Genomic DNA, 27,927 nt, shown 5'->3' on the forward strand with positions numbered 1-27,927 from the left:
GGCACATTGGCACACACACGTTACCCATCCATCACAGTTTCTACACATCTTCTCAATGAATGCCCAAAGGCATTGTGCACTGTTCTCAGGATACTGGGGTAGTTTTCTTGTGATAAAAATAAATTGCTTCTGCAGTTCACTCACAGAGTACTGTGTTACCCTGGTATCATTATCCATTGATCATCAATAATTTCTTGTAGTCTCCAAGTAGGATCATGATCTTAGGGGAAGTTTATATCCTTCTATTAGAGCACCTGCCCATTCTCACTATCTCCAGGAATTCAAAAGCCTCCTTCTGAACTTATTTTCACTTTTTTTAAGTTTATTTATTTATTTTGAGAGAGAGAGAAAAAGAGAGAGAGAGCATGTATGAATGGGGGAAGGGCAGAGAGAGAGGGAAAGAGAATCCCAAGCAGGCTCCACACTGTCAACACAGAGCCTGACTCAGGGCTCAATCTCACAAACTGCAAGATCATGACCTAAGCTGAGAATAAGAGTCAGACACTTAATCAACTGAGCCCCCCAGGTACCCCCTGAATTTATTTTCACTTTCTAATCACTGTCTACAGAGATGCATTAGCCAGGGTTCTGCTGCAACAATGTAACAATCACATTTGCTTATAAAAGCAAACATTTATTACACACACACACACACACACACACACACACACACGCACACACACACACACAGGTCTGCAGATCAGCTGGTCCCAGTTAGACTCCAGGCTTTGTTTATGGGTCCAGATTGCTCACATGTTTACATTCTAGAATCCAGACTGAAATAGCAATGGCTACATGGGGCATGCTTTTTCACAGGGGAAGCTGAAGTTCAAAACGTCAAGCCAAACCATGCAAGCACATTTAAATCCTCTGCTCAGACACAACTCATGCTAATTCTGCCCTTCTTTCACTGGAAGAGGAAGTTCCACATGGGAACCGATATCAGAGAGTGGGGTGGGGAGGTATCCACTGCCACTCTTATGAGAGGTACCATTAAATCTCTGAACAAGGAACATGAATGGAGAACCCTTTTATGAGGAAGAAATGAGAGTCTGGAACGATAATCCAATATACCACAAGGACAGATTATTGAAATGTGTTATTGAATTTACTCTGGGCTTTAAAAAATTTTTGTTTAATGTTTATTTATTTTTGAAGGAGAGACAGAGACAGAGCATGAGCGTGGGAGGGGCAGAGAGCGAGGGAGACACAGAATCAGAGGTGGCTCCAGGCTCCTAGTTGTCAGCACAGAGCCCAACGCGGGGCTTGAACTCACAAGCTGTGAGACCATGACCTGAGTCTAAGTGAGACGCTTAACTGACTGAGCCACCCAGGTGCCCCACTCTGGGCTTTTTTTTTAAAAGACATTATTTACTATATCTTTCTCCATGAGGACCCATAGGAGAAACTTCTCTCCAGTCTTGAGTCCTGCATAGTTAGACTTCTGGAAAAGGATTGCTTTCATTTTATAGATATTCGACAGTGTTTACATTGGCTGCTTTCCACTTAACCTCCAACAACTGTGGATGATGCGGTCTTATCCTTGGTTTTTACCTTTATTTTCCCTTCAGCCTAATTCTCACCTTCTTGTCATTCAGTTTTATCCCAATGTTTGCAGGTTATTTCCTGTGTGTGTGTGTGTGTGTGTGTGTGTGTGTGAACTTACAGTCATTTCTGTATGCAACATATATATATATTTTTTTAATTTCTTTCTGTGACTAACACATTTAAGTCATTTAAACAATACAAATGACATGCAGAATATAAATGAGTTTCTCTCCCACCCTTGCCTCTACCCTTACATTTCCTACCCCAGCCAGAGGTAGCCACTGTACCATGTTCAAATTGTGTGACCATGAGTCTTATCTGTCAGAAGTATTCTGTTAGAATTTCTATAACGAGGAAATGCATGCATTTTAAATTTTGGAAGATACTGCCAATTGTTTTCCAAAAAAACTTGTATTAGTTTACAGCCTAATTAGCAATGTATCAGAATAAATTTTCCCACAACCTCACCAGCACCGTGTATTATCATAGATTACTCTCAGCATGTTTTCAAAGTTTTCATTTCTGCCCAGCTGATAAGCGAAAACATTTTAAAACCATTTCTATTTACCTTTCAGTTTATATCTTTTGGAAATATTTTTTTTTCTTGCTGATTTGTAAGCACTCTTTGTATACTAAAGAAATTAGTTTAGAAAAATAGCATGTTATTTGAAAAATAGCAAGCTTTTTTGAAATGGGATAAAAAGACACATGCAGAGATAAATGAAATAAGTGGTTAGTGACCTCTTAAAACACATACTTGGAAAAGCACAGGCTAGTCCTTGGGTCCTACCAAGAAACCTTGATTTTCTCATGCTTCTGTCCTCCTCCCCACTCCTTGCTTTGAAGCCATGCATTTTGGTATCATGATCTCTCCCAGGCAGAATAAAACTCCTTATTCTGTTGGTTCAAATGGGGTTAAATGAGCTCTCCATGGGAAAAGCCTACTTCCTCGACAGCTTTCTGGCATAATAGATATTTCTGAGCATTTGTCAAATATCCTGGACAAATGTTGAATTTTATACATAAGCACCTAAGCACGTATTAAGCTAAACAGCATGTTTCCAGGTTATGCGTATAATCAGTTTGTGTAGCTCAAGCAAGGCCCACCTCAATGTGCTAGCAAGAGAAAAGTTTGTGAATGCTGGCATGCCAATGACAAACTCACATCTGCCTGCAATCCCAGCCCTAGTCCCATCCAAGTGTTGGTGTGGTCATGGCCAATTCCCTTGAAAGCCAATGTTTCCAACCTCACATTAGTAAGAAAACAATGTTTCTAGTCCTTCCTCGGTTTCAGTTTGGAGGCGTTTTGTTGTCATTATTATTCAAAAAAGAATAGCTCTTTTTTGCTGCCACACCAATTTGGCTTCCAGAGCACAGCTGTCCTGAGGCTGGTCCTCAGTGGTGGTTTACATTTGTGGGAATCCAGAAATCTCCTCTGTTCTTCCAAAACTCTCTAAATCATCCTTGATGCTTTAAAATGAAGCAATATCTTCAGAACTAAAAAAGAGCATTCTTGCAATTGTTCTGGTATTTTTAACCATTTGCAAATAAGTTCGGTTTGTTTAAAACAGAATGAAAGAATCTAGAACTTCAAATATTTAAGTAAATTATGTATGGGCTATTAACAACATTAAACTCCACATTCAAATTTATTTCAGTGGATTGAGTTTGGGGGCTTGTTTTTGCAGTATAAAAACTGAGGACGTATTTCTGACAAACTGCAATAATACCAAACAACTGTATCTCTTGCATTGTCTGCTTTCCAGCCATTTGCTTTACTTTATATTATTCCTGTATTTACCTATCTATATGCAACTTGCTCAAGAAAAAAACAAGATTGGCATGGTAAAATAACCATGACCAGGATGAAAGGTTCTTGCCAGATGGACAACCTTTCTGATCACTTTTAATTGATATAATGACCTACTTTCTGGTTTCCTAGAACACATGAAATTATTTTAGTAAATTAAAACTTAGCAAATGTCAAACAGCATTTCACAGTATCCAGATAGAGTTCAGCCACCATGATAGGAGGAAACATACTGTGCCATCATTCCATCCTTAAGTGGAGGCAAGTAGCCCCTCTTCTGTCAAGTACAGCATCTACCTGGAATTTGAGTTACAAGATCAATGAGTCATACCTCCTGTGTAATTTTTTATTCAATAGAAACTGAAATTGCTTTGCGGTTCCCACTTACTTACCTCAAAGGGGTACCAGGAAAATAACATAGTGTTGTAATTGTTTCAGATAGTAGACTAAGAAAGCAAAATCACTTTTTTCTTCTTTGTAATTTGGAAATAGCAATTAAATCATTTTTCACAATGTTTTCAGTGCTTTAAAAATCAGATTTATGAAATTATATATACGAAATGCATAAAACTAAATTCAAAATATATAATTGATTCATGACTTCATATGAATATATGATTGAATGTATATATCCAAAGGCAAACTCTCCTGTATATTTCAGTCGTGTACTGGCAACAAAACAGCAACATTTTTTTTCCCTTAACAGAGATTTAAAATGTGACTTCACCTGTCAGAAATTCAATGGCACATAAGTTCACAAAAAGCCATTAAGGCTGTTTGGTTCTGAAACAAATTCTCTAAGTTAAACTAGAAAATGGACTATTATGGTTAAGAAATATAGGGGCACCTTGGTGGCTCAGTCAGTTGAGCATCTGACTTCGGCTCAGGTCATGACCTCACAGTTCATGGGTTCGAGCACCGCATTGGGCTCTGTGCTGACAGTTCAGAACCTGGAGCCTGCTTCAGATTCTGTGTCTACCTCTCTCTCTGCCCCTCCCTGTTCACTTTGTGTCTCTTTCTCTCAAAAATAAATAAGAACATTTAAAAAAAAGAAATATATATCCAAGGGTGCTTGAGTGTCTCAGTCCATTAAGCATCCGACTCTTGATCTCAGCTCAGATCTTGATCTCAGGGTTGTAAGTTTGAGCCCCACATTGGGCCCTGCATCAGGCATGGAGCCTACTTAATTTTTTTAACATTTATTTATTTTTGAGAGACAGAGAGACACAGAGCACGAGTTGGAGAGGGGCAGAGAGAAGGGGAGACACAGAATCTGAAGCAAGCTCCATGCTCTGAACTGACAGCACAGAGCCCAATGCGGGTCTCAAACCCAGGAGCTGTGAGATCATGATCGGAGCCAAAGTCAGACGCTCAACCAACTGAGTCACCCAGGTGCTCCTGCATGGAGCCTATTTTAAAAAGAAAAGAAAAGCATTGCTCATACTCTGGGTTTCCAATCATTAGAATTTCAGTGTTCAAAGGGACATTAAAAGGGGTGCCTTGCTGGCTCTGTTGGTGGAGCACAAAAACTCTTGATCTCAGGGTTATGAGTTCCAGCCCAACATTTAAAAAAAGAAGAAAAGGAAGAAGAGAAGAGGAGAGGAGAGGAGAGGAGAGGAAAGAGAAAAGAAAAGAAAAGAAAAGAGAAGAGAAGAGAAGAGAAGAGAGAAAAGAGAAAAGAGAAAAGAGAAAAGAAAAGAAAGAAAAGAAAAGAAAAGAAAAGAAAAGAAAAGAAAAGAAAAGAGAAAAGAAAAGATCTTCTCCCATTCTGTTGGTTGCCTTTTAGTTTTGCTGACTATTTCCTTCTCTGTGCAGAAGCTTTTTGTTTTGATGAGGTCCCAGTAGTTCATTTTTGCTTTTGTTTCCCTTGACTGTGGAGGCATGTTGAGTAAGAAGTTGATGTGGGCAAGATCAAAGAGGTTTTTGCTTGCTTTCTCCTCGAGGATTTTGATGGCTTCTTGTCTTACATTGAGGTCTTTCATCCATTTTGAGTTTATTTTTGTGCATGGTGTAAGAAAGTGGTCCAGGTTCATTCTTCTGCATGTTGCTGTCCAGTTTTCACAGCACCTCTTGCTGAAGAGACTGTCTTTATTCCATTGGATATTCTTTCCTGCTTTGTCAAAGACACTAATACAATGGAGTATTACTCTGCAATCAAAAAGAATTAAATCTTGCCATTTGCAACTATTTGGATCTAACTGGAGGGTATTATGCTAAGTGAAATTAGTCAGTCAGAGAAAGACAAAAACCATATGACTTCACTCATATGAGGACTTTAAGAGACAAAACAGGTGAGCATAAGGGAAGGGAAACAAAAATAATATAAAAACAGGGAGGGGGACAAAACAGAAGAAACTCATAAATATGGAGAACAAACTGAAGGTTGCTAGAGGGGTTGTGGGAGGGGGGATGGGCTAAATGGATAAGGGGTATTAAGGAATCTACTCCTGAAATCATTGCTTCACTATATGCTAACTGATTTGGATGTAAATTTTACAAAATAAAAAAGAAAATTAAAAAAAGAAAAGAAAGAAATGAAAAGAGCTTTAGAAGTCATCCTGAACAACTCTTTTCTGATGGTGAACCCACATATATTCGAAAATTCTGTGTTTAAAAACAAAGAATTTAATGTTTGGCCCTTAAAATCCTATATTCAGAAAGAAAGCCTGGGACCGTAGTTAGTACAGCAGTGAGCTGGGGGTCAGATGACACACTGCACTTATTTATGTTTGTCACCTACTGGTCTGCAAGCGTCCCAGGAGACCCAAGAAAGACTGGGCCAGGGCCGCACCCTTCCCCTATACTTCCTCCCCCTTCCTCTGCTTCATTTCTCTTTCCTGTTACCACTGCCCCCCCCCCCCCCAGGCTCATGGTATTTCTCTTTGCATCTGCTCAACATCTGATCCTGGCCATGTCCCTGTGACCCAGCTACTGTAGAGTTTCTGGTGGTCATTGACACACCTGCTATTCTACCCCACCATTTACTCAAGTCTGAACCCCAGGCCATACCTGGGTGTCTCCCCTCCCTCGACACCCCCCCCACACACAGACTCAATCCACAAGTCTTTGTATGTCCAAAATGTTCTCCCATTTCATTATCCCCCCCCCCCACTGCAGCCACCTCAACTAGGCCACCAAAGTCTTGGGCCTACACTTGGACTGAGCACATCCTGGGCTCTTCACTTGTGGGTCCACCTTCCTTCCACCTGTCTCCTCTTCTCAGCAGCCACAGTCATCTTTTTATAACAAACCTGACTCCTCTGCCCAACCTCTGTAACGGCTCCCCTCAAGAGGATGGTGAAATCCCAGCCCCTTCCTGGGGCCCACATAGCCCTTCATGGCCTGGGCCTTCTGGCCTCCCAGTGGCCTCCCTTCTACAGCCCTTCTGTCCACCCAGGAGTCTCCTTAAGGCTGTAAGCACCACTCCCTGGAAATTTCCTTGCCACCACTGACTGATGCCAGCAACTTTAGGAAAGGGAATAAAAGTGACTCATGTATGAGTCTGCTTGCCTGCCATCACAAAGTACCACAGACTGTGTGACTTTAAACATGAGATATTTCTTTTCTTTCAGTTCTTAGGATCCCTCTGTAAGTACCAGAGACAGTCCCCAGGCATCAGCTGCTTGTTACAAGCCTGGGGCACAGTCACCACCTGCCCTTATTGTGTTTCTCCTGGGAAGACCTAGCCCATGCATGTGGCAAGGCCATCTTCAGCCTCCACCCAGTCTCCACACCTCTCTGGGTCAGCTATCTTGGGTTTTGTTGGTGTTTATCGTATTCTACTTGCAGATGGATCCATATGGGTTTTACAAAAGATTTTGTTATCTCTTGAATGTGAAATTCTTTAAGTACTATTAATGATAAATAAATCCTTGGATATGGAGAAAAAAGGAAAGAAGGAAGGAAGGGAGGGAGGGAGGGAGGAAAGGAAGAAGGAAGGAAAGGAAGAGTGAAGGAAGGAACGAATTAATGAATGAACGAAGGAACACAGAAAGATCTTTAAACAACAGAGATTTCTCTCAGCTCTGGAGGCTGGAAGTCCAAGGTCAGGATGTCTACACAATCAGTTCCTGGTGAGTGCCTTCTTCCTCACTTGCGCAGGCCACCTCTTCCCTGTGTCCCCACCTGGCAGAGAGCCCTGGTGTCTCTTCCTCTTCTTATAATGACGTTAATCTCATCATAAAGTCTCCACCCTTAGGACCTCATTCAAACCTAATTATTTCCCAAATGTCCCATCTCCAAATACCATCACCTTGGGGGTTAGTACTTCAACACAGGAATTTGGAGGGGACACAATTCAGTTTTCGGCAGCTGGCAAAGGCAAAGCTAGAGGATTTTTTGGCACATGAGAGATAGGAACAAAATCAGCATAAAATCGTCTCTATAGCTTTATCCCTACTTCCCCCCAGCTTTACTTCCCCTGAGCTCCTGAGTAATGCTTTTCAAACCAAAATCAGGGAATGTCAGGTCTCTGCTTCCTGCATCACTCTAGGTGAGAGTCAAAATTCTCACCTGCACCACATGATTAACTGGCCCACCTCCCAGAACTCTGCCCTCATCTCCCCTGCTCAGTTCCACCCCTGGTTCTTATCCTGACCTCCAGTTCTTTGCTTTTGTGTTTCCTGCCTGGGGCTCTATCGCCAGCAGTCTACCTGGTTCCTTCAAGCCCTTCCTTCTATCTCATGGGTCTGGTCTCAGAGGCATTTTATCGGCCAGCCAGCCTCTGAGTAAATCTCTTCTCCTAAACCTCTCCACTTTCCAACCACCTCCCCTGACTCATTTCTCTCCCTAACATTGTTCACCCCTGACACAGTGTTTATTTAGTTATTTATTTATTGTCTGTCTCTTCTCACCAAAAAGGAAGTTCTGTGAGGGTGAGAATTTATCAGTTTTCACTGCTGTTTCCCTAGTGCTGGAGCAAGACAGGTTCTCAAGGTTTGTTGACTCAATGAATGAGTACAATTAGCAAACTGAAAAACAGATGAAAGAAACTAGAAATCTGGGTCCATCTTTTCCCCACTCATTATTGGCAGGGACTTTCACTTATTAGGGATGCATCTGACTTGAAGCAAATTTTCTATGCCTTAGAAGTTCCTTGAGTTGCCCAGAGGCACAGGAATCTACCTCAAGGCTCTTTGCTGGTGTCATCCAATCAGCTGTGCTCAGTACACACAATAGATGCCACTCCCATGAGCCACATTGCCCTGTGCTTGACACCCTCCCAGCACTTGGGGGTGGTGCATTCCCAGAGAACTATCTCATCGCGAGCCATTTTTCTCTTGCTTGTGAAGGCACATCAGAATCCAAGTGAGAATGACATCATGACAGCAAGACATGGTGACATGAAGGCATGAATTTATTAATATGAAAAGTAATTTGAACATGTATTGTTATGTCTTTACCAACAAGGCTGTACATTAACAATGCCTGTGTTCTGTGACACATGGGGCAAAACCACCAGACCAAATGAGACTGTGCAATTATCACAAAGACACTGGTTGTGATTCTGCTATGACTTTCACCTTGACTAGACAGAGTTGCCAGATGTCTACAAGACACAAATTACATGCAGATCTTGAGGGCAAATGTGTAGCAGGCATCACTGGTGCTCCACCCATGTCTCCACATCTCCACAACCTCCAGGGGCACTGCCTACCTTCCAACCATCAGCACCTGAATTTCTCAGCTGTAGGGATTTCTCCAGCATTTTCCACCATGTGGCAGGCCAGAAGTGCCCTCACCAATGACCGGTGGGACGTGGTGTGCAAATACCCCAGCTCCCTGCCTTCGAGGCATGTTCCATACTGTTTTCCAAAGTTCTCCAGATAGATTGAGCCCAGTGGCCTACAAAGACAAATGAACTGATGACACACCCATTATGGGCTGTCTTCTCTATCTCACTTCCCTACACCCTTAACAGAGTTTCCTGAGATCACCTCCTGAATCAACTTTTCTCTCTGCTTCTGGGAGAACCCAAGTCAGAAAAAGAATTATTGGAACTTGAAGGAAATAGAGAGACCACTCATTCCCACCTTATTTTGCAAATGGGGAACTGAGACTCAGGATGTAACTGCTTCCCCAAGAATGCAATAATTCATGATTCATTCCAGCACACCCCCTCTCTCCAGATTTAATCTGGGAATGAGATAATCAAATATCTTCTTAGTATCTCATATCCTAGAATCTTCCAGCCTCTGGATACAGTGTTATAATTAGATTTTATATTCACAGAAACATTTTATTTAAAATAATTTTAGCCTTTGACATATAAGAAATTCTTAAGGGAGCTGATTTCATCATTATAATAAATGCCAACTTTACACTTTTCAATAATCTCAACACACTTCTTTGGAGATTTAGAAGTAACGTCAAAACTTGAACTGAAGCACACAAATGCAATAGAAGGAGTCTTAGAAGTATAAGTACATGGCTAAGTTGTGAGGCTCCTGATTCCAGGAAGAGAGGCAATAAAGGAACCCCACTCAAGGCTGGCCCCCAGTCCCTACCCATCAGAGAGAAAGGGAAGGCTGGGGGGAGTGAGGGCTGCTAAAACTCTCATTCCAGAATCCCTGCCTCTGGCAGCCGTGTGCATTGCAAAAATCACTTCAGAAGTCAGACAGGAATATTGCTGCCACCAGAAATGAGCTGTGTAGAGAGAACTCTTTGGTGACTTGTCATCGATGGGAAGGCACTGCTAGCAGTCAGCCTGAGTCGCTTTGCAGGGATGAAAAGGCTTCCTTAGCATTCTAATTTATGGTAGGCTATATAGGTTGGGACTCTACTAATGGCTTCCTTGTGTGCGTGGCATTCTCCGTGACTTCAAAGGGTGACCACTGGGTGGAAAGAGAAGGTTAGGGAGTGAAGACTGCTATCTTGACCAGCACAGAGATTAAGTGGAAACTGGGAATTTAGGAAGGTCAGTGAGGCTTTAAATAGAATCAGGAAAAGGAAGAACATATTTTTTGTGAGCAGTTGAAATGACTGGACACTTGTGTTTTTTCTAATGTGATTTTGATGCTAATTGTTTCATCTGATCCTTTGTCCTGTGAGGTTCACTGACCAAGAAGAGAATGATAATATGGGCAATTCAGATGCCCTCAAAAAACAAGGCAGAAAATCATCTCAAGTCCACTTCTATTTGGCTTTGCAGAGCAGAGTGCTTTTTTGTCATCCTGTTAGTATTTCTGTTTTTTTTAATGTTAGTGATATATATCTATATATCTATATATCTATATCTATATCTATATCTATATCTATATCTATATCTATATCTATTTGAGTATCTACTACTACCCATGCCATTGCTTCAGGGGATTCAAATTCTTATAATACATAGTTTCTGCCTAAGCAGAGAGAGTAAAGAAATGAACTTATTAAATTAGAAATATGTTAGGTGAAGGGACTGCTAAAGATGAGATTTTGAGGGCACCACATTCCCCCAGAACAAGATGCTTCACTATCTGTAAGCCAAGTGGCGAGAAGAGCAAGCAGTTGGGGGCCAAATTTTGGTCTGAGTTGGAATCTCGACTCAGCTGTCAAATTGCTGCGGACCCTTGCTCAAGTTTCTAGAAGTCTCTGAGTCGCAAGGTCATCTGTAAAATGAGATGACCACCTACCTTTAAGAATTGTTTGGAAGAGCCAATATTAAGTTGACAATCCACAGATCATGACCTCTTGATTGAGGAGACATGAGCCACCCACATGGGGTTGGTCAGCAGGTAGCTAGCCCTTCAGCCTCTGAGACCCCACTTTGGGGAAGTGAAAATCATAAGGTATCTTGACTGAAGGTGCAGTTTCAATACACCCCACAAAGGAAGTAAAGTCACAAATGTATTACTTACAGATCCCACAGATGGGGGAAGGGCACACAGTTAGCCAGAGAAAGGCAGTCCTCCATCTCAGGTCATAAGTAAGCAAGAGACAGAGAACAGGCAAGCAAGCACCTACTATTTCTAAGGTGTTTGGGGTGGAGGTCACTAACTTGCTGTGGGCTCAATTCTAAGAGGTCCTTTTCAATGGTGCCTCAGGAAAAGCAAAGTGAGAACTTTTGGCAAAAATCCTAAACTCAGGTCTTTATTTAAGTGTCCATACTTGGTGTGAATAGGGTTGCCATCCTGTAAAACACCTAGACAACAATTCAAAATAACTGTTTGCTCATCATACCTTGTCATATTCTTTTGAAATTATGTCTTCATACTTCAGTATGTTCTACTAGACTGCAGCTTCACAGGGACAGAAACCTCTTGTTTCTGTGTGTCCTCAGTGCCTGGCACAGTAAGTGCTCCAACCCTGTCCATGTCCTTACCGATCTCACACTGACACCTTAATGAGGATGTTTCTTCCTTGGAAATCCTGAAGCAGTGGGTTGCCCACAGTGCCCAAAGCCACCTGGACGACACATGGCAGCCATGCACTGGACCCTAGCCCACACGTGACCTGCAGTCAGGTGTCCTGTCCACAGCTGTAGACCAAGTCAATGGTTGATGAGCCACGGAACAGCAGGGTGTTGACCAATTACTGTCACTCTGGGAGGAAGTCATTATAAACAAAATTTGTGATGGAAAAGCCAAGAAGTTAATATCAAAATGCAAATGTCATTTGCATCTAAATCAAAAATGTCATTGCATTGTTATTACACCAAAATGATAGGATGAGAAAGGAAAAACCAGCTACCCATGCTGGTCATGCCCTGTGGCATCTCTCTTGATGTCTGCCTACTCTGCTGTAAATATTTGCTCCAGCTGATACACAGAGAGGAGGCATGAAGTCTGGAGATGTAGACTTGATTTCAAACTCTTCAGTGTTCCTCAAATTCAATTCATTTTCATTTTCAATAACTCTAAGAAATCCAAGGGTAATTTCCCCTCACAAGCAGGCTTTACTTGTTATGTACATTACAGTTCCAAATTGCCACCTGGTAAATTTTTTTTTATCTTGTAGTCAGAAAATTATAGTAGATTTGCATGCCATAAAGATACTTGGTTAGTGCAGTGTTTATACCTTGGATGGGGGATGGCAATTGCATTTCTTAAAGAAGTTTTTCAGAATTCATAAGCCTGGACTGCATCTCAGGCTACTTGGATTGGAATTTTTAATACACAGCCTCAACCTCAGTTGTAGGTCATTTGCCTAGACTGTGTAATGCCATGCAAGGTATGAAGAAAGTAAGATTTATCTTGACACTTTTTAGGTTGACATTTCTTGACTTACCCTGTGGGGTGAACTGTATTCTCTGTTCATAACTCCTGCCTCCTTCCCACTCTTTCCATGAGTCATGGTGAATGGACTTTACTTCTTCACCCAACTGATGTTGGGCCTGACTATATGAGGTGCTTTGGCCAATGAAATGGGGCAGAAGTAACAAGAAGGCCAGGACAGAGCCTAGACCTTAAGAAATATTTTCTTTCTCATATTTCTTGAGCTTCTGCAACCTCCATGAACAGATTACATCCTGGGTCATCACTGGTGCCCAGATGAGAGACAGTTGCAGGATACCTGAACCCACTGGCAGCTTGGAGCCAAGTTTCTCTCACTGATCTGCAGTCCTCTGATTAAGAAAAAAATAATAATTTTTGTTTTATATTGCTGAGAGTTTGATAATTTATTATATAGCAGTATTGCAGCCCCCATCTGACTAATACACACTGTAGAGCTAAGAATAAAGTGAATCTTCTTAGTCTCTGATATAGTGAGTTTTGCTGCAGCCTCAGCTCCTTCAATAGCTTTATCAATTCATTTGGCTGGATGTTTTCTAAGAACAGAAGGATTTCAGGAACAGGGCAGGATTTGAAGAAAGATTGTTCCATATCTATGGGGTCTAAAAATCTAGTGAGTAGATGCCAGTTTGACCAAATTACATATAAATGAATGTGCAAAAAGGGAGGAGGCCTGTTCTTTGTTACTATCCTGTCTTGGTGAGAGACTGGCATATCTCTCTATATAGCCCCTATTGCTCCAGGATCTGGGACCCAAGTATGCTTCACTTCCCCTCAACAAGACTTCATGGAAAATAAAGACATCAGGCTCATACTATGCTTTTGTAACTCTGTGTGAAACCCAAATCATCCTAACAGCTTTTGGATAAACTGTTCCAGAGGCTGGATATAAATCTAGATAATATGGGCCAGAGAGAAATCTGGAAACGGGCCTGATGCCTCCCGCCTCTTTCACTCTGCCATGGACTCAAGTGTAGTTTCTGAAAAGCTCTTCCCTTCTCTCATGTATGCTATGGAAGGAAGTCTTTTTGGTTACAGCTGGAAGCAGAAAGAAAGCTTTTTAGAGTTGGATGGATATCTTGGTGTGTCGTTTCTTTGGGGTCACACTTAGTGACCTGATTGAGGAAGGCAGCTTTCTGGCAGAACATGGCCCTGGGCAATAAAGAGAAGAGTTTTTGAAAAGACAGTCTTTGGGGCTCTTGGGGGTTTGGCACGACCAAGTCCCAGCAGGAACCCCGCTGCTTCCATGAAATACTTGGAGGACATACAATGTTGTTGGCTCCCACAGATGTTTATATAGTGCTGACTTGAGATCTAAATACCTCCCCACTTTTCTAAATGGTCCTACATCATTTTATGATATGCTAGCTGCCATTTACAATCTTCTTCCAACATTTAAAGAGAAAAAAGAGGAAATTAAGACTTTGCGGATATGAATGACAAGAATAAAGAATATTTATTGAGAACCTATTAGGTACTTCATGCTGCTTTGTATTTTTATATCTCATTTAGTCCACACCAAAAACCCAGGAGGTAGACACGATCATTCGCTTTATTTTTCCAATAAGAAAAGTGAACTTAAGGAAATTAGACAACTTGGCTGAGCCTACAGGACTGGAAATGGTACATTAAGGTCCCTGTCAATCTGACTTCAAGGCTAGTTCACGTAACTGCTACTTTGTGTTAGAAAAGCATCCATGAATTGTGGAATTCTGGCCTTCAAAACCCATCTGTCATGAGATGAGTAAGAAGACATCAGCACAGACAGAGATAATAGCAACAAAAAACACAGTTTAGAATGAAAAATATAATATTTTTTTAATCACGCTAATTAACTCCATTTTGTGCATCAATTCTTTCAGGAAACGATTTCATAACCCTGCCTGTGAAGAGAAATAAACTAGACTTGGGGTATTTTATTTTACCATATCTGTTTCTCATAAGCTGACATGTCACTAGCACTCCCATCACTGAACAAGAGAATGTTCTATTTGAATCCTACTTTTCTACACCATGTGGACTATCATTATTGAATCCTAGAAATCTGTTTATAATTTAATCAGGGTATCGATTACATGGAGATGAGACCAAAACTTCTTTAGCAACTATTGTCAACAAATTGATTCTTGTACTGATAGCTAGTGTACCAAAAAAAAAAAAAAAAAAGAGTTACAATAGCACAGAATAAAAATCTCAGAAATAATGTCTTTCAGGCTTTCATTGTGAAAAAGGAAATATTTTTAAACTATGCCAGTCTGGCCTGTCTCAGTCACTATTTCTGTAAACCTATAACCTCTGATCCACAGAAATTCAACTTCTCCTGATCCATTTATCTCTGGAAAGGAACCCACCATTCAGATCCTGTCTTCAACATTTTCTTGTGCTGGGACAGTAATGGCTTCACTTACTAGCTTTCTCACCACTGGTTTGCCTTTCAAACTTTGCTGTTGTTTGTAATACATGAAAATGAGCCCTTTATTGTTAGATGTACTTTCTGGCTTCCTTTCTACTCTCTGCCTCTCTCTGTCCTCAGGGCTGAGCATAACACACACATATACACTCTCACACACTCTTAGGCACACATACACACCAGGGTACACATTCACTCACATACACACACTCACAAAAATATACATTCACATGTAAACATACACTCAGGCACATACACACATACACTCTCACACAAACCCATACGTACATACTTTCAGGCACATACAAACATTCAGGCACACACACACATACGCTCTCTCACACAAATGTACACTCACACACATACTTTCAGGAATATACACACACTCAGGTATACCCACACACATATACACACTCACAAACATACATATTCACATGCGAACATACATTCACACACACACTCACATACATTCACAGGTAAGTCTGTGAACTACATCCCAATGAGAAATGTGCATTTCTGTCTCTGAGACTCTGTGCTCTTCTGTGCTCCCCCAGTTGCTTTTTTTGCCTATCTCATCTACTTTCTGCTCCTCCTCTTTCTCTTTAAAAACCTTGTGAAAACACGAGAAAGTTCCTGCTGCTTGGACTCAGGTCAGAGGTTTCTATGACCCCTGGACACCCTGCGTTCTCCTCCACCCACTTGTATTTCCCCCAAATGTGAGCTGGGCTGTAGACATTGTTATATTTTATACATATGGTTAAAAATAATTAGAGATTCATTAAAATAACAAATGAAATATTTAATATAAAACAGAAATGAAATATGCAAATTACATAAATACATAAACTCCAAACCCATGGAGGAAGGGAAAAAATGTAATAAGAAAAATAAATCATGAAACTTTACTCAGTCTAATCAGTGGTAATAAAGGAGAAAAAAAGAAGCATTAAAAAGTACTGGGTCAAATCAAATAAAAAAGTAGTATGAGAATAAGCAATTTCAGTATTTCAATAGCCACAAATTGTTTCAATAACCACAACATATAACTATGGATGGAACTTACCAAACAAGTGGAGCTGGTCAGATTAAAATAAAACAAAACACAAAATCCAGCTCTGCACTATTGACAAGGCACACATACAATTTAAGCTAAAGGCTAAAAGAAATATGAAAAAAGAAAGCTGACAGCTGAGAGAAAGGATGGAAAAATAAATTCCAGGTACATATTACTCAAAAGGAAGCTGAACAAACAATGTTAAAATCAGACGAAACAGGTTGAAAGACAAAAATCATTAAGAAGGATAGAGAAGGCCAGATCATTATGGTAAAATATCCACTTCTTCAAAAAGATATAACAATTCTAAATTTGAATGTACCTGATAAAGTAGACTCAAAATCCATAAAGCAAAAATTGACAAAACCAAAACAATACATTAATAATGGTATTATCTTATACAAGATTTCAAATTGCTGCTCTCAGTTATTGATGTGTTCAATATGACAACTAAAAAAACCATTACTATTTAGCTGTATCAATAAATTTGAAGAAATCATCTAGTCAATATGGTGACCATACTGTTATAAAATAAAAGTAGGGAGGAAAAGAAGATGAAAATAAGAATTACTTGAAACTTTAAAACACTGACCCAAATAACCACTAAATATCAAATTATAAACTCTATACTCTTTATTAATAAACCATGAAATATTTTATATCAAAATGCATGAGATGAAGACTAAGCTATGCTCAGAGAAAAACTTACAGCATTACTGCATTTATCTAAAAATGATGGGGCGCCTGGGTGGCTCAGTCGGTTGGACGTCCGACTTCAGCTCAGGTCATGATCTCGTGGTCTGTGAGTTCGAGCCCCGTGTCGGGCTCTGTGCTGACAGCTCAGAGCCTGGAGCCTGGTTCAGATTCTGTGTCTTCCTCTCTCTCTGACCTTCCCCCGTTCATGCTCTGTCTCTCTCTGTCTCAAAAATGAATAAATGTTTAAAAAAATTTTTTTTAAATAAAAATGAAAAAGGCGAAAAATAAACAATCTAAACTTTTAACTAGAGAAGGTAGAAAAAGATCAAAATATACCTATAAGTAATAGATGAAAGAAATGAATAAAGATAAAAGAAACTTAGGAATAAAAAAGAAATATAGGATGATACAGGAGAGTTTTTTAATTATTAAAATTGGCTTAAATAAAAAAGCTGAGTAGGTATTAAACTTTGAAAGAAATTACAAAGGTGGTTAAATCTTTATTCCTAAGAGAAAAAAAAATAAAGAAAAAAGACAAGAAAAAGAAAAACCAATCCCAACATATTTATGGGTGAGAATATTAAAGAAAGAGACCATATAGAACAGGAATTGTTGGGTAGAACAGAAAGAAATGAAGTTACTCAATTGATTTTACTAGTTAAAATAATGATATCCAAATCAGGGGAAAACAATTCCAGAAAATAGAATAATAGACTTTTCTCTCTTGTGAATATATAGGCAAAAGCCTTCTTTATATGTTTATTCATTTATTTTGTGAGAGAGAGAGAGAAAGGGAGGAGCAGAGAGAGAGGAGAGAAAGAATCCAAGCAGGCTCTGCACTGTCAGTACAGAGCCCCATGTGACACTCAGTCCCACAAACCGAACTGTGAGACCATGTCCTGAGCTGAATTTGAGAGTCAAACACTCAACCAATTGAGCCACCCAGGCAACCATTAATTTAATATTATCAAATCTAATTTAACAGTATGTGCTCAAATATGTTATGTCCAAATAAGCATTATATTAAGAATGCTTACTTACAATTAAATTAAAAATTACAAAAAAAAATCCATTTATGTTAATAATTGCTTTAATATATTATATTAGAAAAATGGTAATCTTTTTTTATTTTTAAAAATTTTTTTAATGTTTTTATTTATTTTGAGACAGAGAGAGACAGAGCATGAGTAAGGGAGGAGCAGAGAGAGAAGGAGACACAGAATCTGAACCAGGCTCCAGGCTCTGAGCTGTCAGCACAGAGCCCGACGCGGGGCTTGAACTCACAAACTGTGAGATCATGACCTGAGCTGAAGTTGGACGCTTAACCAACTGAGCCACCCAGACCCCCCCCCAAATATGGTAATCTTAATAGAGGTCAGAATGATTTGATAAAATTCAACACCAATTTCTGATTTTAAAAAATGTTTAGTCATCGAGGCCATCAAAGAAAACATGCTAACTTCTATTTTCTAGTACTTCTCAACAAGCATTATGCTTAATGATGAAACATTAAAAGGACTACACCCACCCTAACCATTCAATATCCTATTGGAAGTATTTGTCAACACACAAAAACAAATTTAAAAATAAACAAGACAAAGAAAAGGGAAACTGTTGTTTCCCTGCACATGATATGATTATCTAGAAAATCCAAAATTAACTGACAAATTTTTGGATCTACGTGAAAATTAAATGAGCAAAGTGGCTGAAGATAAAAATCAGCATGCACAAATCAGTTAAGTTCCAACTACTACTCTCAAAAGACAAAAGAAGGAAGGGAGGGAATGAGGAAGAAATAAAGGAGGGGAGGAAGGAAGGAAGGAAGGAAGGAAGGAAAGAAGGAAGGAAGGAAGAGAGGGAGAAAAGAGAGGGAGGAGATGAAATAAAATAAAGAACCCAATCCACAGGGGAAACACCAACTATTGTGTTTACAAATAGAAATGAACAAGAAAATTCAGAACCTACAGGAAGAAAATTATAGAATTTTACCAAAGGCCATAAAGGGAAGACTTGAATAGAGAAATGAACTGGAGTCTGACAAAGACAAATTTACTTTGAAGCTAATGAAGCCTAACCCTCAGATCTTCCACTTAGAGATAGCCCCAGTCTCAGTGGGAAGCTCCCACCGAGCCATTAGGGGATCCCAGGGTCACTAGCTTTGGCTCCACACCTACACAGGTGAAGATCTGCAGTTGCACCTGCTCTTGCACTGCAAGAGCTCAATGGGCTCAATTTTTTCCAAGTAGCTTTTGTCATATGTCCCAGAGTTTTAAAGAGGGAGATTTTCTAAGCAAAGGGGGAAAAAAGAGAGAGAGACAAATCAAGAAACCAGACTCTTAACTATAGAGAACAAACTGCGAAATGGTTACCAAGAGGGGAGGTGAGTGAGGGGAGGGGTGAAATAAGCAACTGGGATTAAGGAGTGCACCTGTGTGATGAGCACTGGGTGATGTATGGAGTCGGTAAATCACTATATTGTACACCTGAAACTAACATAACACTGTATGTTAACTACACTGGAATTCAAGTAAAAACTTTAAAAAACATAAAAATTAATTAATTTTTAAAAATAAAGAAGGGAGTGTCTCTTGCTTGTTGTTTTTCAAAGGAAACTGGAATAAAGTTTTGTGGCTGAGTTAACCTTTCCCCTCCCTCAAGTGAAAAGATTACTGAAAGTTTATGTGCACTGCTTCTCATCAGCATAACCACAATGTGGCTGTTCTTCATCTGAGGTCATTCATCCTCTTGCATGAAGATAAAAACACACTAAGAATAACAGTGACATTAGCTTTCACTCATCAAAACCTCTCTGCCAGCCATGCACAGGGCTGAGTCCTATGTGTATTTTGTCTCATTGCATTCTGTCTACCCAGTGAGGTAAAAATATCACTATTCTCCCCACTTGACAGACAATGAAACTGAGATTTTTTTTTAAAAGATGACTTTGCCCCAGACCTCATGATTAGTAAGTGGTGGTGATAAATATCGGGTTCAACACCCAAGTCTCCTTCAATGCCACATCTGGTATTCCTTTTTTCTGTTGGATTCTGCATCTCTTGCAATCTCTGTGAATAAAAATAACAACAACCAGTAAATATTTTTGTCATCTCAGTCTTTGGTATCATGTGGTGGTTCTATAGAGCCTGGGTTCCAGTAAGAGACTAAAAAATCTCAGATTCCTGCCTTGATTTTGTCACCTGTGAAATGAGGAAAATAACACATACCCCCATTGGATTGTCCTGAGGAATAAATTAAATTTTTTTAATGTTTATTTTTGAAAAAGAGAGAGAAACAGAGCATGAGCAGAAGGACAGAGAGAGAGACATGGAATCTGAAGCAGGCTCCAGGCTCCAAGCTGTCAGCACAGAGCCCGACGTGGGGCTCGAACCCACGAACTGCAAGATCACAACATGAGCTGAAGTTGGGCACCCAATCGACTAAACCACCCAGGCATCCCAAATTAATTAAGGCTTGGAATATGCTTAACCTTTGGCATGGTGCCTGGAGACTGTTCAGTGTGCGTCATCCATTAATGTGGTTTTGAGCCTGATTGGACCCCGGGTACAGTGCTCAGCCCATTCACGTTGTCCCAACACAGTCCTATAAGAACAGCAGAACTCAGACAAGCTCCCTGGGTTGTCAAGGTCACCAGACAGTAAGCAGCCATGCTGGGATTTGAACCAGATTTGACTGATAACAAATCATGCTCCTCTGTTGCTTGGACGGGCTTTACAAGGAATGGGAAATTAATTCAGAAAAAAGTTGCTTAGGAGCTGTTTGGAGTCAATGTACTTGCACAGTGCTGTAAGTAACACTTTAAAAAAAGGAAAATAAAACATCCTTGTTTTCAAAGACCTTGGCTTTAAATAGGAATTTAAGTTAATTATACTGTGAGGCTGGGGGCGTCTAGGTGGCTCACTCGATTGGGCATCCGACTTCAGCTCAGGTCATGATCTCACATTCATGAGTTCAAGCCCTGTGTTGGGCTCTGTGCTCATAGCTCAGAGCCTGGAACCTGCCTCAGATTCTCTCTCTCTCTCTCTGCCCCTGCCCTGCTCACACTCTGTCTCTCTCTCTCTGAAAAATAAGTAAACATTAAAAAAATTATACTGTGAGGCTGAAAGAAATCCCTACTATCACAGAAGTACTGAAAAGTCCTGGGCCAGAGTGAGACAGGCAGGGATGCTGGTGGGCAGGTGGATGAGTTAGAACTTTGGGAAAGACACTGGAGTAAAATCATTTCAGGGTAAGAGAACAGCTTGAGACCAAAAAACAAACAAACAAAACTCTAATCCTGGAGTTTGACATGTGTCTCAGATGTCAAGTCTGGTGTGGTTACAAAAAGTGGCTTGTATCCCAAGAAGAATGGTCCTTCACAATATTAATAATAGCTGCCACTCTGTAAAGACGAGAAAGAGACACCATGGTCAAATTAGTTGGGGAACACCAGGTTAAGCAAAAGCAAACGGATTTCTTTATTGCAGACTTCTCAGAGTGTAGAGTGTGTGATGCACCTTTTGAACATCCAAGAGTGAGGAAGAATGGATAGTGTCATCCAGTTTCTTACCCTGAAATCCTTGTGCAGAGAGGAGCATCTCAAAGTATCCATGTTCCTTGGAATACACGTTGGAAATGGAGGTCTGGAGCACAAGGATCATAGGTCTACATGCAGAGTAGGAAAAAGGGTCAAGAGAAGAAGTGGAACAAGGACATGAAAAACCTCAAATCCCAAGCAAAATTATTGAAACTTTTATTTGTGGATAATGAAGAGTCATCGAAAGTTTTAGGGGTGGGAGTGACATGATCAGATGTGCCATTTAGGAAGACTGTCCTGGTTGCAGAATGAAGGAAGTAATGACTGAGGTGGTGGGGGGTGGGGAGCAAAGTCATGGGAGCATAGGATCAAAACACTGACATGAACAATAATGTGAGCATGAAGCAGGCAATGAGAAGCAGAAGACCCAACCAAGAGAATCCAGAGCACAGGGCCAAGCCATTTAGGCAAGAAGCCCAGACAAGGAAGACAGGGGACAAGGAATGGCACATAGCTCAGAAGTGGATAGCTTGCTTCTAATTGAAGGAAAGATGCTGAAGAAGAAGAAGGTCTGGGGGTTGGAAGATGGGGTGAAAGGGAGGTAAACAGAGAGAAAAGAATGTATTTGGTTCAGGACAGGCTGAGTCTGAGGTACCCTTAGGCATCTGGGTGCAGATAATCTTGTTAATTACTGTCAAAGAGTGCTGTAAAAATCCATCTGGAGCTTTGTAGAGGTAGGGCTCACCACCTGAGAGTTGTCAGCTCCCACATGGTGAGTAAGAGACAGAAAAGGATAAAGCACGTAGTCAAGCATCCAGAGAAAGAAGTTTCTAACAGTCCCCTTGCCAGTGTCCTGTGTGCCCCTTTACATGTCTGCTCCCAGCCATTAGAGGTCCTTCCTCCCCATCCCAGCCCCCTGCTGATGAGGACCAACCCTCCCCTCCCATCACAGCCCTGCCTCTCCAGAAGCTGGCCTTGTGACTCAGCTCACCCAGTTTCCCTGGCTGGCTCTTCTGCAGATGGTCCACCAGTTATCAGCTACTCATCTGCTCAGCACAAGACAGCTCACTTCTCAAGTTGAGCCCTTAAAGGCAACCCTGGCAGAACCAGACATAAAATTCACAGTCTTGGTTTGGGCTCCCCCAAAGCAGATCCTGAGACAAGGATTTACATGCATCAATTATTTGGGAGATGATCCCAGGAAACAGTTAAGGGAGTGGAGAACTGAGTTGGGGAAGGAAAGGCAAAGAGGTGTAAAAAATGAAAAAGTTACTTCTGTGGTCAAGTGGGCCTCAATCCCACTGGAAACTCTGGAGGACTATAGAGAACACACCTTATGGTTGTCCATTATGAGGGGCAGCTGTGTATTTCCCCACCAGGTCCTATCCATCATTGTCTAAGTGCTACTTCCTGATGCACTAACTCCCCAGAATTTACAGCTTGCATGTGTTCTGGCCTGCATGCCCCTAAGTCCAGGAAAAACTCAGGAAGAATCACAGAGTCCCCAGTAAGAAGACATTGGTACCTAAGGATATCAGAATTAAGCACAGGAGAGGTATGCATGGGACTCAGGATTTCCTCCAGTCACTAACAACTGGAGAACAGTCTGTTCAACTGGAGATAGAATCCTTGGGAAGAGCAAAGAAGTTTCTCTCCTGGGAAACTGGCCAATACTATTCCAAAGGAGAAACCCGAGTCAAATACACTTATTTCATGCAGTTAGCAGTATATTTTAATGATCCTAAGAGTTCAGCAGTCACCACTGGCACCAAATTTCTCTTGGCTCTCTCCCTCATTTTCTATACACAGGTCAAAGAACTCTCGGCCTTGAATGAAAGCATTATTGACCAAAATTGTTTCAAATGTCAAATACACATCCCAAAAATGAAAACCAATCAAACCAAGGCTTAGAGAAAGTATGTGTATGTCGGACTTACCCTATAAATTACTTTTAGCTTTGATTAAATTCCTTTCTCTCTAACAAGTTTCTGGACTATCAATTATTATAATGGACAGGGCTGCTGGACTTCTAAAGGAAGCTTAGTAATTGCATTCAAATGTATTCTTTCAAAACATGCTCAGGACCTGGCATTTGAATGCCAGCTTTAGTGAGCAAAAGACATGAGGAAGACTGAACACAAAGAAATGGTGAGCCAGCTGGTTAGCCAACCAGCCTGATTCATGACAGGCTATGATTAATACTCAAATACACAACCTGAGTAAACTAAGTTTTCATGGAAGTGATGTTTACCGAATTGAGCACCACACTTTTCTGAATTCTGGGAAATGAATTTACAGCTGTAGAATCTTACAGCCCATGTGTCTTAAGCGCTTTGGGCAACCATTTGCTTTAGTGGAATAAATGGGCATGCAAAGAATTTGCAGCCACAGGTCTTAGAACAAGAAGAAAACCATCCCTGTTGATTTTTTTCCAGGTCACAAATTTAAGTAAAAATAAGTCAATGTTGCCTTTTCCCCCAATCTCAACAGGGTGCTGAAGTTTTTGGCATGACTTCTGGTATTTACTGCTCTCAGAAAATTTGTCTCCAGAGTAATATTTTTACAACGACAGATTCTCCATAAAAAATAAATTTGGACATCGACTTGCCCTAAGGCAAAAACATATTATTTGTAGAACTAGCCCTAAGAAAAATTGAGCTGTCTCACCTATAAAATGATAATAATACCTGTTGTAAAGATTAAATGCATTAATAGCACTGAACCCAGGGCCAGGCACAAGATAGGAGTTGAATAAATTTTATTCACTTCTCCTAGGTTATACAGCCAAGTATAAGAAACATCTTCTCTCTGAGTCTGATGACTTCTAGAGCTTGAGTCCCATGAGTGACATGGGATAAGGGATTAATTACAAGGACTGCATCTTGTGCAATATGAGACCTGGTGGTAAAAAAGTCTAGATGGGCCATTGCTTCTGCATTTGGTGGTGGGCCTGAAGTCACTGAGTTTAGCAGGGTGGGGTATCTGGAAGAAAATCTGAACATGAAAGACAAACCCCCAAGGACAGAGTGAAACCCATCTCCTTTCTCACCATCTCCAATCTTGAGGCCACAGATGACCTTCAGAAGAAACCAGTGCCTTCACTGCTGAGCTACATCCATATAGCTCAGGACTTGGAGAACTGGAAGAGGATATGAATGGGAGCCCACACCCACCAGGTGAGCCTGCACACTGTGCATCACTCAAAGGTTGCAACTTCCCTTCTGCCTTCCAGTCTCGCAAAACCAAAAACAAGAACCATGCACAGGAGAGAGTTCTGGGAAAGGTAGTTCCGTGTAAGCTATACTGATAGAGTAGAAAGCCATCAAGACTTCCCTGAATAATGAATTGATGCACCTGCCCCCAGTGGGCTACTGGGAAGATTAAACAAGATAATACACACAACAACCCCCTATACAGTCAACACACAAACAAGTTCCTTCATTATCTTCTCTACAGTATAAGTCTGCACAGAGGTTAATGGCATATGACTACCTTGCTTAACAACTTATTCTCGAAAACCTGTACTTAAGTAAAAAGTCATTAACTTCTAAACTTTTTATTTCATATTAAGGGGGGGTATATAATGCATTCCATCGTGATCCAAGTTTTTAAAAATTCACAAACAGAAAAATACATCACTTGAATAACAAAAACAACTTAACCTAATTAATAAACAACAATGGGGAGATAACAAATGGAGATTACACACAAAATGTGAAGTAATAACGATTTATGACTTTCCTTCCCTTTCCTTTTTTTCCGAACATTTTTTTCACCAATTTTTCAACTTTGGGGGAGTTCATGGTTATCTTGCACACAGATCGCACTTAAAAATAAATGCATAGTGCAGAAAAACACAGGGCAAAATAAATGCTGAATATGAAAGTGCTTCAAAGTGCATGTGAACTGCACACGTGTCCAAGAGATCCAAAATTCATTGAAGATGCTGCCTCTTCACTTCTTACTCAGATAAATGCATGAAGCAAAACTTTGTGAGCTCACCAAAGAGGGCACGCAGCTCAGATTTAACCTATGTGATGTTCTCTGACTAGCAAATGTGGCATTAAGGAAATTGATGAATATACATCTTTGCCTGAAGCTGTCATGTCAAAAAAAAATATTTTTAGACTATATTCATTTAGTGCATTTTGGAGTAAGAAGCTTATTTTTAAGAGGAAAGTGGGGGAATAAACCTGGAAAGCGGGGTCATTTTTCAAGAGCTGCTATGGTGAAAAATTGACATCATTGTATTAGAGCAGCTTATATAAGCCCTTTTCCCTACATATTTCATTCAATTCTTAAAATCACTGTCAAAGTGATATTTTCACTTAAAAAATTAAACAAAGTATAATAAGTGCCTCAAACACTATTTGGATTGCTAGAAATGTTTTCTGTGTCCAGAAATCTTAACCGCAAGCACCTGCTGGCTGCCTCCCCAATACCATTCCTCCCCCTTTTCTTACTAAGAACTAGCTGATTGGACGTAGTACAACCATGTGTCTAATTAAAAAAACATTCAGCCTTCCAGACTCCCTTGCAGCTAGTCTATGCAACCCAGTTATGTCCGATTAGACATAAGCAGAAATATGCCAATCAGAGCTTCCGGGGAAGTATTGTTTTCCAGATAATTAAGTTCTGATCCAACTGAATTTTTACCATTTCTCCTTCCTACTCTCCCTTCCTGGAAAACAATCTCAATGCCTGAAGATGTAGGACCCATCCTGTGATACTAAGGGCAAAGGTCCCCAACTTAGGATACAGAACATGAAGAGGAAGGGAGCCCAAGATGTTTATACTAGGAAGGCCTGCATAAGCCCTGAACCATCCACTGAACCATCTGGCCTTCCTACAACATGCTAAAAAAGACCTGATGTTATTTAAATCTACTGTTCTGTGCAACTGAATGAAGTCCATAATTATTATGGGAAACAGATTATTTGAGTTTACAGTTTGCATTTACCAATATTCTACATATTACAAACTGGGTTTAATATTTTAAAAACATAAGCTGGCTCTATAATACATGAAAAAATGACTTGCTTCACCAAAAATATCCATTTTTTAAATACACATGCAATAAAAAAGTGCTTAAGCCTGAATAAATAATTATTTTCATTGCCCTCCTCAAAATGCTTTCAAAATTTTTATTTTAACCTGAGGGAAATTTACGTTTCAGGTGAATGATAATAAAATATGATAATGGACCTCCAAATGCAATGGGTCATGGTTATGGGATTTGTTAGTTCATTTATTGATCCATTATCTATTTGTACTAGGAATCTTAAAAAAAAAGAGACAGCAATGAAGGATCAACATACAGCAGTGACATTAAAATAGGGGTTAAAAATTAATAAAACACAGTTTGAAAGATAAATAATAATTATAATTGAAAACTAACACAAGAATAGCAAGGATACTTAAACATGAGATTTTGCCCTGAACTTCCTGTAAGTCAAAGCAAGGAAACAAAGAAACAAATGTATTGAGTCAAAGTGGTTCTGTTAGCTGACAGAAAGCAGCATCCAGGTTTGTCAAAAAATACAATCTGTTTATCAGCACACACACAAAAAAATCAAAAAAACCTCTAAGAGAAAACTATTATATGAGTTCTTAGATAAGGTGTCTCCAATAACAGAATAGTAGCTTGCATTCCTATAGCACTCTGCAATTTGTAAAGCATTTTAATTCTACAAAATCCAATAAAATAGGCAAAACAAGTATTATAATTACCCTCATTTTACAGATTAAGAAACTGAGGCTGTGAGGCTGGTACTATCAGTGTAGCTCCATGAGACCATTGAAAGACTGGGAATCAGCAAGGTTAAAAAAAAATGAGCCTGAACAGCCGGGGGGCATGGGGGGGCAGTATCAGTTAATGCAATGAAGGAATCCTGGTGGAGGCAAGAGGGAGGCCATGGGATGGACAAAAAAGGTCTGTGAGTCTAGGTCAAGTCAGAGTTTCCTAGCAGACCTATTAAAGAAGTAGTTCCATGACTGAGGCTGGTGCTCAGGGGTGAGATTAGGGCTGAAGAAATTAATTAGAATTTTAAAGTAGAAATGGTATTTAAAGCCATGGATTGGCTAACAGCATCCAGGGAGATGAAGACTAAGGACAGAGGTCTGAGATAAACTGACAGAAAACAAACTGCAGAGGAGGAGCCAGCACAGGAGATGGAACAGAGGCTGGGGACACAGGGGACAAACCTGAAGAGCAGGAGTAATGGCACTTGGAGGAGAAAGTGGTCACCTAGTCAATGTGTTGCCAAGAGCTCAGGTGAGATGCGAACATCGGCTTTGTAAATTATTGTCATTACTAACAAAATGCAGTGCTGATTGTGTATCTTTTCCAGACCACATTATCTGGACCAGCCTTTCACTGTCCTCCCCAAAGAACTTCATAACAAAGTCATCCACTTCAAGCATTAAAGGTTGACCTACAGGATCACAACACTCCTCTATTGGGCCAATCCCTTCCATTTGGGATCATCAGAAGAGCATCTAATACTCGTCTGCACTGACCCACTTCACTCAATGGTCAGAAGGTCACATTCCAGGGGTGAAGAGCTCTGATTCAAAAGATAATGTAATCAGTGGTGGCCAAAGCACCAGCCCTTCCTAGAGCAAACCTGGACACCAGCTGCCCCCATGGTAAGCACTTTC

This window comes from Panthera onca, chromosome A3 (genome assembly GCF_046562875.1).
Source record: "Panthera onca isolate mPanOnc1 chromosome A3, mPanOnc1 haplotype 2, whole genome shotgun sequence".
NCBI lineage: Eukaryota > Metazoa > Chordata > Mammalia > Carnivora > Felidae > Panthera > Panthera onca.